The 8,623-nt window shown below is 41.0% G+C and overlaps 1 long non-coding RNA gene across 2 annotated transcripts in view; it reads left to right on the forward strand.

Moving 5' to 3' along the window:
• The window catches only part of LOC140850725 (uncharacterized), a 28,232-nt gene extending 20,019 nt beyond the window's left edge, over positions 1–8,213 (forward strand). The window contains exon 6 of one of the 2 annotated variants that reach the window (XR_012133768.1): positions 8,061–8,213. This is a non-coding gene — a long non-coding RNA (uncharacterized lncRNA). Of the gene's footprint in view, positions 1–1,674; positions 2,632–8,060 lie in introns of those variants that run through there. The other variant, XR_012133769.1, reaches the window with a different exon arrangement.
• Positions 8,214–8,623: the final 410 nt, after the last annotated feature.

The raw sequence follows: 8,623 nt of genomic DNA on the forward strand, positions 1-8,623 counted from the left end.
GATCTGTCTTAAATAAATAGTGTATCATAACTGATAGTGTATCATTCCAGATAACACATAGATACGTAGTATTGAAATGCATATTATTGGCAGCATTTTCTAAATTTCCTTACATTAATGGTATGTCTTCTTTGATGATGGCTGGCTCATCTATTGTGCCATAAAATCAATATGATTTATGATATTAGCTAGTGTTAGTTGCATATTCATTATGATGCTACACAAACTCATTCTCTGTAGTCTGTGACTGAAAGAATGCATTCATCTGGGAGGTCACATTCTGTAGTCTACTTTAGTTACAGCACCCAAAATATCTCCTGAGCTTCCACTGGTGATCTTCACCAGTTCTGTCCCTTGTGAAATGCTGAGTGTGATGGATGCTATGATGTGCCACCCAGCTACCCCTTTAGGGGTGAAGGGCTTATACTCAGTTGTTGGCACAACTTCAAAGGGCTATCTCAGCTCCAGAGCTTCTCTTGGGCAGGCTGAGCCCTTGTCAAGCTTGCATTACAACTCAGCTGATTCCTGTTTCCTTCCTCTCTTTTCCACAGGAGTTGATTCCAAGAGTGCTCATAATAAAACCCATGCTTGCTAGCCACCTCCAAGTCTGTTTCTCTGAGAATTTACCCTGCAGCACTGAGTTAGACAGTTAAGTGCTCAGGGAGCCTCTAGAGGTCTCAAGCAGCCCAGTTTTTAGGAGACAGTTTCCAATGTGCCTCCTGCAGGGCAGCCACGATTCCAGATCCCCGTAAAACATGCCTCCCCAAACCCTTATCTCAGTCCAGCTGCTCTTAGAGAACAGGCTCTGGGCAGCAAAACAAATTCCAGATCCCACCTACTCATAGAAATGAGGTCTGTAGGATACTGCCTTGCTTGGCTAGGATCAACCCAGGAACTCTTTAGGCTAAGTGGGGGTGACCTGTCACTGTGGACGTCTGGACTAGGAACACAGAGATTGAAAATGAAATTCATGGGTTTCTGGTCCAAGGCAGTGCTGCTTCTGCTGCAGCTGTTTTTCCTCATCCTCCTCATTGTCATCTTCTTTTTCTTTTTCAATATTGGTCCTTTAAGGAGCTTTTTTAGATACTTTATCCTAACAACCACTCCCACCAATTTATGACATTTTTTTAAGGAGGTAAACTTCTTTTAATAACTTTATTGAGATATAATTCACATACCATACACTTCATGCATTTAAAGAGTGCAAATCAGTGGCTTTTAGTATATTCACAGAGCTGTACAAACATTTTGAAACATTTTCACCAACTCTAAAGTAAGCCCTGAACCCATTAGTTACACTCCAGTCCCCAACCCTCCTCATTCTACCCAGCCCTAGACAATCACTTTCTATGCTATAGATCTGCTTTCTGGGCATTTCCTATAAAAGGAATCATATTATGTTGTTCCCATGTAATAGGACAGATATACTACATATTTGTTTCTGTACTGCATGTGTCTGTATTTTATGCATAAAGTAAGACTTTTTTACACCCCCACTCAAGAACCAGTTTTCATTGCCCCCATTAAGAAAGCATGATTCAAGGTGGCACTTAGTTCTTCCACAGATTCCTAATCAGCTGCAAATACCGAAACAGTGAGTCATTTGTTGACAATACATGATTATCAAAATGAGGTCTTTGTGTAATTGGTTTTAATTATTACTACCACCTCCAGAAACTGGCTACTAGTGAACTCTTCAGGAGTTTAAACATAAGAGAAGTGAATGCAATTTCCTGACTAAGCCCAAATATGACTTTGTAATGGCAAAGAACTGATTCTGAGAAGTAGCACTATGGTCTCCAGCTTCTACCTACATCTGCCTCTGAAGACTTACTGAATAACTCTAGTGTCCTGCCAGCTTTCTCAGCACGGCACCTCGAGATGTCACCCAGGTGATGGCATCTGGCCACCAAAACTCTCTCAGACTCTGAAAGCAGTTTGGAAAAATATAAGGAAGTCGAAAGAAAAAGATAGAAGCAGTCTAATAAGTACCTTAAATTCTTTGAAACAAATGTAATCTGAGGTTTTAAAAATATTCCTATCCCTCATTTGAATAAATCTCAAAATACCAGTAGATCTATCTCCCTTTTTAGAGGATTTTCTTTTCAATTGCTTTTTGCTTCCTATAAGTTTATATGTTTTGTTTCTCTTAACCATTGAAAATTTCTCCTGGGCAGACAGTATCATGAGGAAATCAAGCCTGCCACCTACCTACTTTGGATTATTAGAAACAAACTATGAAGATCATCTCAGAGGTCCTTATTTACAAGATTACTAATTGAACCAGAATACCAGGCCAGTTGGCTCTATTCTGACAAGTTGGGGATGTTTTTACAAATGACTTTTATAAGGATTGATAATTAGGGAAGAAAATTTGGTCTAGGGGTTAGACTGATATTAGCCAGGAGTCTGGAATTCCATTTCCAATTGAATCAACATAGTACATTTCATTCTTCCTCTTAAATTGTGGTTCTCCATCCTGGGTTGGAATCACATGGGGAGCTTTAAAAATGATGATATGATTTACTTGGATGGCGTTGTAGCCTGGACATCAGGATTTTTAACCTAATTCACGAAAATCTTTGGGGTTGGGCCGCAGGCGTCAGTACTTTTTAAAGCTCTCCCGGTGGTTCCAGCATGCAACCAGAGCTGAGAATGGCAGCCTAAACACTCTTTGAGCATGTAGGTCAAAGTCCTCTTGACAAGGTAGGCACTTAATACATTCTTATGCATTGATGGATGAATTATGTAGAGTTAGAAAGCCTGGGGTTTACTTCAAAACCTGCCCCTGACTAGCTGTGCAAGTCCTTCCCCTTCCTATGCCCTAATTTATTTATTTCCAAAGTGAGGTAAATGGGCCCCTTGACATTGAAGGCTTTTTCCTATTCCAACTTTCTATGGTTAATACTAATCATTTCTTTCTATGTTAAAGCTACAAAGGGACCTTGAAGCTTTTGTAAGATTTTGTATATCAGATAAATAAAATGGAATAACAGTGCCACCATTCTTCTTTGGCCAGTTAGTTTTCACTGAACAGCTCCAGAGACAAAATATTTATCTGCTAATTACTAGGTACTCAATATTGAACAAAACTAGTATAATTTCTTCTCTTATGGAACTTAGAATCTATTGGGGAGAACACTAGGGGAAAGAAAGGCAAACAAACAAATGAAAATATTTGTGATCAGTGATAAGTGCCATAGAGACAAACCAACCCCCCTAGCAGGGGACTCAGAGAATTAAAGGGGTTGGGAGGCTCCCGTAGATGGGGTAAGCATGGCGGTTACAGTTAAGCAGAGATCTGATAGGAGGTGCTAATTCACTTGACATTCAACAAAAATCTCTTGAGCCTTTCCTATGGGCCAAGCACTATTCTTGGTGTTAGAATGAGAGCAGTGAAAACAAAGTTGTGGCCTCAAGGAGCTTGCATTCTAAGAGTTCAAATGAGATGGAGCCAGTCTGGAGTCTGTGTGTGTGTACAGGCACAGACACATGAGGGTGCATCTCCGCCAAGGAACAAGCTGGTGGGAAGATCCTGCAGAGGGCAGCTGCGTGTTCCAGGAACTAAAAGCAGGCCAGTGTGACTGGAGCACAGTGAGGGAAGGAGACCTGATTAGAGAGGTGGACTTGAACTAGGTCATAAGAGTCTCATAGGCCATGAAAATGAGCTAAGAAAGTTAAATTACTATCGTTTATGGAAAGCCCCTAGCATGTTTGAGTTGAGTCTGCGCTGAATCTAGGTTTAAAACTACTGGGCTGGGTTAGTAGCTTAGTTGATCGAGTCCCACATCCATACTTCGATTAGCCATATTCTTGAATTTGGAAATGCAAGAGCTGCATTCTCTGTGTTATGTTTACCCACAGGGCTTTCATGAGGTCAGTTACTTGGCAGGGGCTTGGCAGTGCTGAGTATGTGTGTGCATCCCTGGAATAGGGAATGGGGCTATAGCCTGGCTGGATTCTTAAATGTCAAAGATCTATGACTCATGAAAGAAGAGGTCTTATAAAAGGATTTAGGCCAGTAGCTCCAAGAAACATATTTGGTCATTTATTCATTTCTATTCCACAAGGGACATTTATTGAAAGCTTGCAACCACAGGAGTTCCCCCAAAGGCAACCACAGGAGTTCCCCCAAAGAAGAGAGACAGACAGTTTGACTGTTAGAATATAATGTGGAAAGTGTTGTGACAAAGATGTTCTCTGGATGCTATGGGGGCATGTAAGAGAGCTACCTAATTCAAAGTGGTGATGGGGAGGATCTGGGAAGAATTCCAAATCAATTAACTTGAGTTGCCTTGACAAGTGTTGAAAGATCTCTAGGAGTTGGTCTGGTAAAGAAAGGGAACGGTGTTCTGGGTGGAGAGAAGTCCACAGGCAGAGGGATCAAGATGAGAGAGATTAAAGTGCATTGCTAGGGACAAAAGGTAGACAGATGACATTGGAAAGGAAAATAGAGGCCAAGTCATAAAGGACATTGTAATCCATGCCAAGGAGTTGGGGCTTCATCCTAGGACAATGAAAAACAATTCCATAATTTTAAGCAAGGGTGTAACATACTGTAACTTCTATAATGAATAATAATAGTTAACATCTATTGATTTCTTATTGTGTGCCAGGTACTGTCTTAACTGTCATATACAATGACACAATCTTTTCTGGAATCCTTTGGGTTAAGAACTATTTTAGTGCCATTTTGTCAATGAGGAGGCTGAGGCAAAGTTAATGCAGGAACTCTTCCCTGGGTGGTTCAGCTGGTAAGTGGCTGAACTAGAATCTAAAACCAGACTGCTGGCTTCACAGAAAAGCCCTTAACTACTATGCTGTCAACCTGTTCCCTTAGTCACCCAAAGTGTGGTTCCTGGACCAACAGCATCAGTATTACCTGGGTGCAAATCTTGGGCCTTACCCCAGACCTACTGATTCAGAACCTAAATTTTAACATGACTCCGCAGGTGATTGGCATTCACATTAATGACTGAGAAGCACTGGCCTAACCCACATGAAGGAACTGGGCCAGAGGAGATGAACTGGAAACCAGATACCCCATCCAAAGAGGAATACTGTTCTAGCTCCAGTTGACTGGTGGATGCCAAAATGTACAGAACACCCCACCCCCAATGCAAATTTACTTTTCATATTTTGATGGAAGGGAAGGGACGAAGATTTTTTTTTAAACATTGTGTAGGCACCACTGTGTTGGCTAACAAAAGATATTTTCAAGTAGAATTTGGCCTAGCTGCTGCCAGTGGAAAATCCTGGTTCATATTTTAGAGATTTAGGGGCAATGAGAAACTTCTCTTTCCTTAGGGCATTTTTAGTTGTTTTTTTTTATTGTCACAAGGATGACAAGTATTTGAGAGTAATGACTAGGGAATAGGTTTAGGAGTGAGGAACTAAGGAAGCCTCTCCACCTGTGTTTTATCTAGAATTTTGAGGATAGCCTATTCTCAGTGGTTCTTATATAGTCCATTCAAGTTCTCCAGAATAATACCTTGATATTGGAGCCAAAGTCATAGATGGTAATAAAAAGCAATTATTTTCTTGGTGCCTGGGACCTTATGGTGATAGTAGAAGACAAGTTGTTAAGAATATGGGGGTCTTGGCTATCTGTCCTCATCTTTCCAGAGAGTAATTGACTTACATTTGGATTTAGGAACTGCTTTTCCAAAATATCCTTGAAGTAACTGTGAAGTGTCATGTCCTTATAATGTATGATATAAAAATGGGTGTCTTTAGTGAGGCTGCTCTATTCTCTAACTGCCAAAAAAAAACAAAACAAAGCAAGAAGTACAGTTTTTCTTTGCAGATTTGTAGGTAGCCACTAGAAGTTTTAAGTGACAGGACATACATGATTGTATTTTAGAAATATCACTCTGATGGGAATGTGAAGAATGAACAAGAGAGGGTAGAGACTGAAGATCAATTAGGAGGCTATTTTAATGGTCCAAAAGAGATGATTAGGTCATGAACAAGTCATTGGCGGGACTACGGAGAGGAAAGGTGAATTCTCTGCTTCAAACCTTGCCTATGTGCATACTCGAATCTACAGCTTTCCGCTGACCTCTAGCTCTCATTCCGTTTGCCTCTGGATTTCACTATTTATGTGTTCTGTAGTCCTCTCAGGCTCTATATGTTAAAACTCCCCTTCTCCTCCATTATTTCCTATCTCAGTTAATGAGATCCACCCATTCACCCCAAGCCAAATAACTGAGAGCCACCCTGGATTTTTTTCACGTCCTCTTGTGTTCATTTACTAAGTCCTTTAAATTCTACTTTCTTGATGCTTAGTGCATCCATTCATTCTCTTCATTCCATTGCTATTTTCCCTATTCGGGTCTGTATTATTTTTTACTTAAATTACAGGCAGTTGTGTCTCTAATCACTTGTACCCTTCAACCCATCTTTTATATAATTGCCAGATTGGACCTTTTGAAAACAAAAGTCTGACCTTATTATTTTAAGTAAAAAATTCTTCAGTGGTTCCCCCTTGCCTACAGAATAAAGCTCAAATTACGTATCAGAGAATATAAGCCATCTGGTTACTGGGCTTCAATTTGCCTCTTGCCATATCTTATACTCTCACTCACTATTACCTTACCTCCAATACCCAGACATTGGGAAATATCTGCAAAACTTTGAATACGCCAAGATGCTTCATGTCTACATATTTCTGTTTCCCTTCCTTTCTTTTCCCTTCTCCCCCCTCTCTCTCCTTTCTGTCCCATCTAGAATAACATCCTCATCTTTCATGTCAGCTCAAACTTCATCTCCTTTATGAAATTTTTGCTGAAAACTCTACCCCTATTGCCCCCATTATTTCCTGGGGAGAATTTCTTAATCCCTAGAGTATAGTAGCAGTATAATAATAAATATTCATAATAATTACTTACTGAGTAAATGAAAAAAGGGGTGTATGCTTTTCCTTTAGTTCACTAGCAGAAGAGTTTGGTGGTTGTTTCTAATGCTCTGTCAGTGTCTAGGAGAACTTGTTCGTTCTCATGGGCTTCAATTACCATCTCTACTTCTAATTCTCACTTTCAAAGAAGCTCTGGTTCTGTATCTCATATTGCTTACCAGATATTCCAGTGGGAAAAAATAAACCAGAGGCAGGGACAGTAATCAGGAGTCTATTATAATAATCTAAGTGAGAGGCAGTGAGAATGGAAATTAGGGAACAAATTTAAGAGACTCTGAGATATGAGTTGCATCCAGGCCAGGTGGGGAGACTCTTGCCAGTGCTCTGAAATTACACAGTATGTGCTGATGTCTACTTTCCCTATGGTGAAGGCTGATACATTGAATGCTCACAGGACTGAGGAAGGTCAAATATATTCAGAGCACCACTCCTTTCCCCCTCCCCTTCTCATCTCAAAGTCTGAGGTACAGATGGATGAGAAATCAGCAGAGTCAGGAAAAGGGAAGGAAAACTCTAGTTTCTCCTCTTCCTTCCCAAGCCCTGGGTCTAGTCTTTGGTCTTGGGCTTTCCTGATACAATATATAAGACCCAAACTGCCAGCTCCCCTTAGTAATAGTAATTGTATGACATAAGACCACAAAGCTTCCTTTATGCCCTCTATTCACAATTCATGGTTTTTGGCAGACTGACATGCTAGACACCTAAATGCACTTTATTACCAGATCTGAAAATCAATTTGTTAGCAGAACTGAAGTCTCCTGAATTCACATTGAGGAGTATAGCTCCAGAACAGAATCCTATGCCTGGTTACAAGGCAGAGTCAGGAAAAGGGAAGGCCTCCTGGGGGAACCTGGCCCTCCCCACACCAGACCTGGTATGCAGCCAGTGTGTTACAGTCTCCTGAAGGGAGTTGCAGTCAAGGACTCAGGCCCCCTTGGGCCAGCCGTGCTCACACGTACATCTGCATCCCCAGCCCAGGCACCGCCATTTGGAGGCCTCTTTACTGGGGCTTTGGCAGACACTTTCCAAGCATCTCCACCAAGACCTTGTTATTGGGGCCCTTGGCTGAGGCAATATTCTCCACTCTGTCTCAGCACCTTTTCACACCAGGCCCTTTTCCCTCTTCCTTCCTGTGACCCCACAGGTAACAAAAAGCAGGAGCTTTTTGTTCCAGGCTTCTTGGCAGAGAGATGAAAGCCCCATCTGTGCTTCCATTTGGTCCTTGCCTGGTGCCCGTCTGTGGGGAGGAATGGAACCCCAGTGAGCTGGTGCCCTTCCCTTTGCCTCTTGCCTGCACAGTCACAGTAAATGAATAAAGAGATTTGATGGTTACTTTCGTTTTTGGCTTGTTATCCTAATCGACCACCTCAACACCTGGCAGCTTGGCACACATCTGTTTGGCTTTCCTGTCTTTCAAATAAGTAGAAGAATATTCCATCCCAAATCCCTTCTAATAAGGGTTCTGGGCTTTTGAAACAAAAGTTTATTATTATTATTAATTATTATTATTATTATTATTACATATGCCATATATTCTACTTTTTCTTTGCTCTAACAGGATTCAAATATATTGAGAAAAGGAGAGTGGATAATCCAGATGCACATTAGAGTACATCAGGTAGAATATTGGAACCTCTAAAACCTCTAAACCAGATGGAGCATGATTATGAGTTAGCTACATATAGACTAGATTTGAGACACTAAACA

This window comes from Manis javanica, chromosome 8 (assembly GCF_040802235.1).
Source record: "Manis javanica isolate MJ-LG chromosome 8, MJ_LKY, whole genome shotgun sequence".
NCBI lineage: Eukaryota > Metazoa > Chordata > Mammalia > Pholidota > Manidae > Manis > Manis javanica.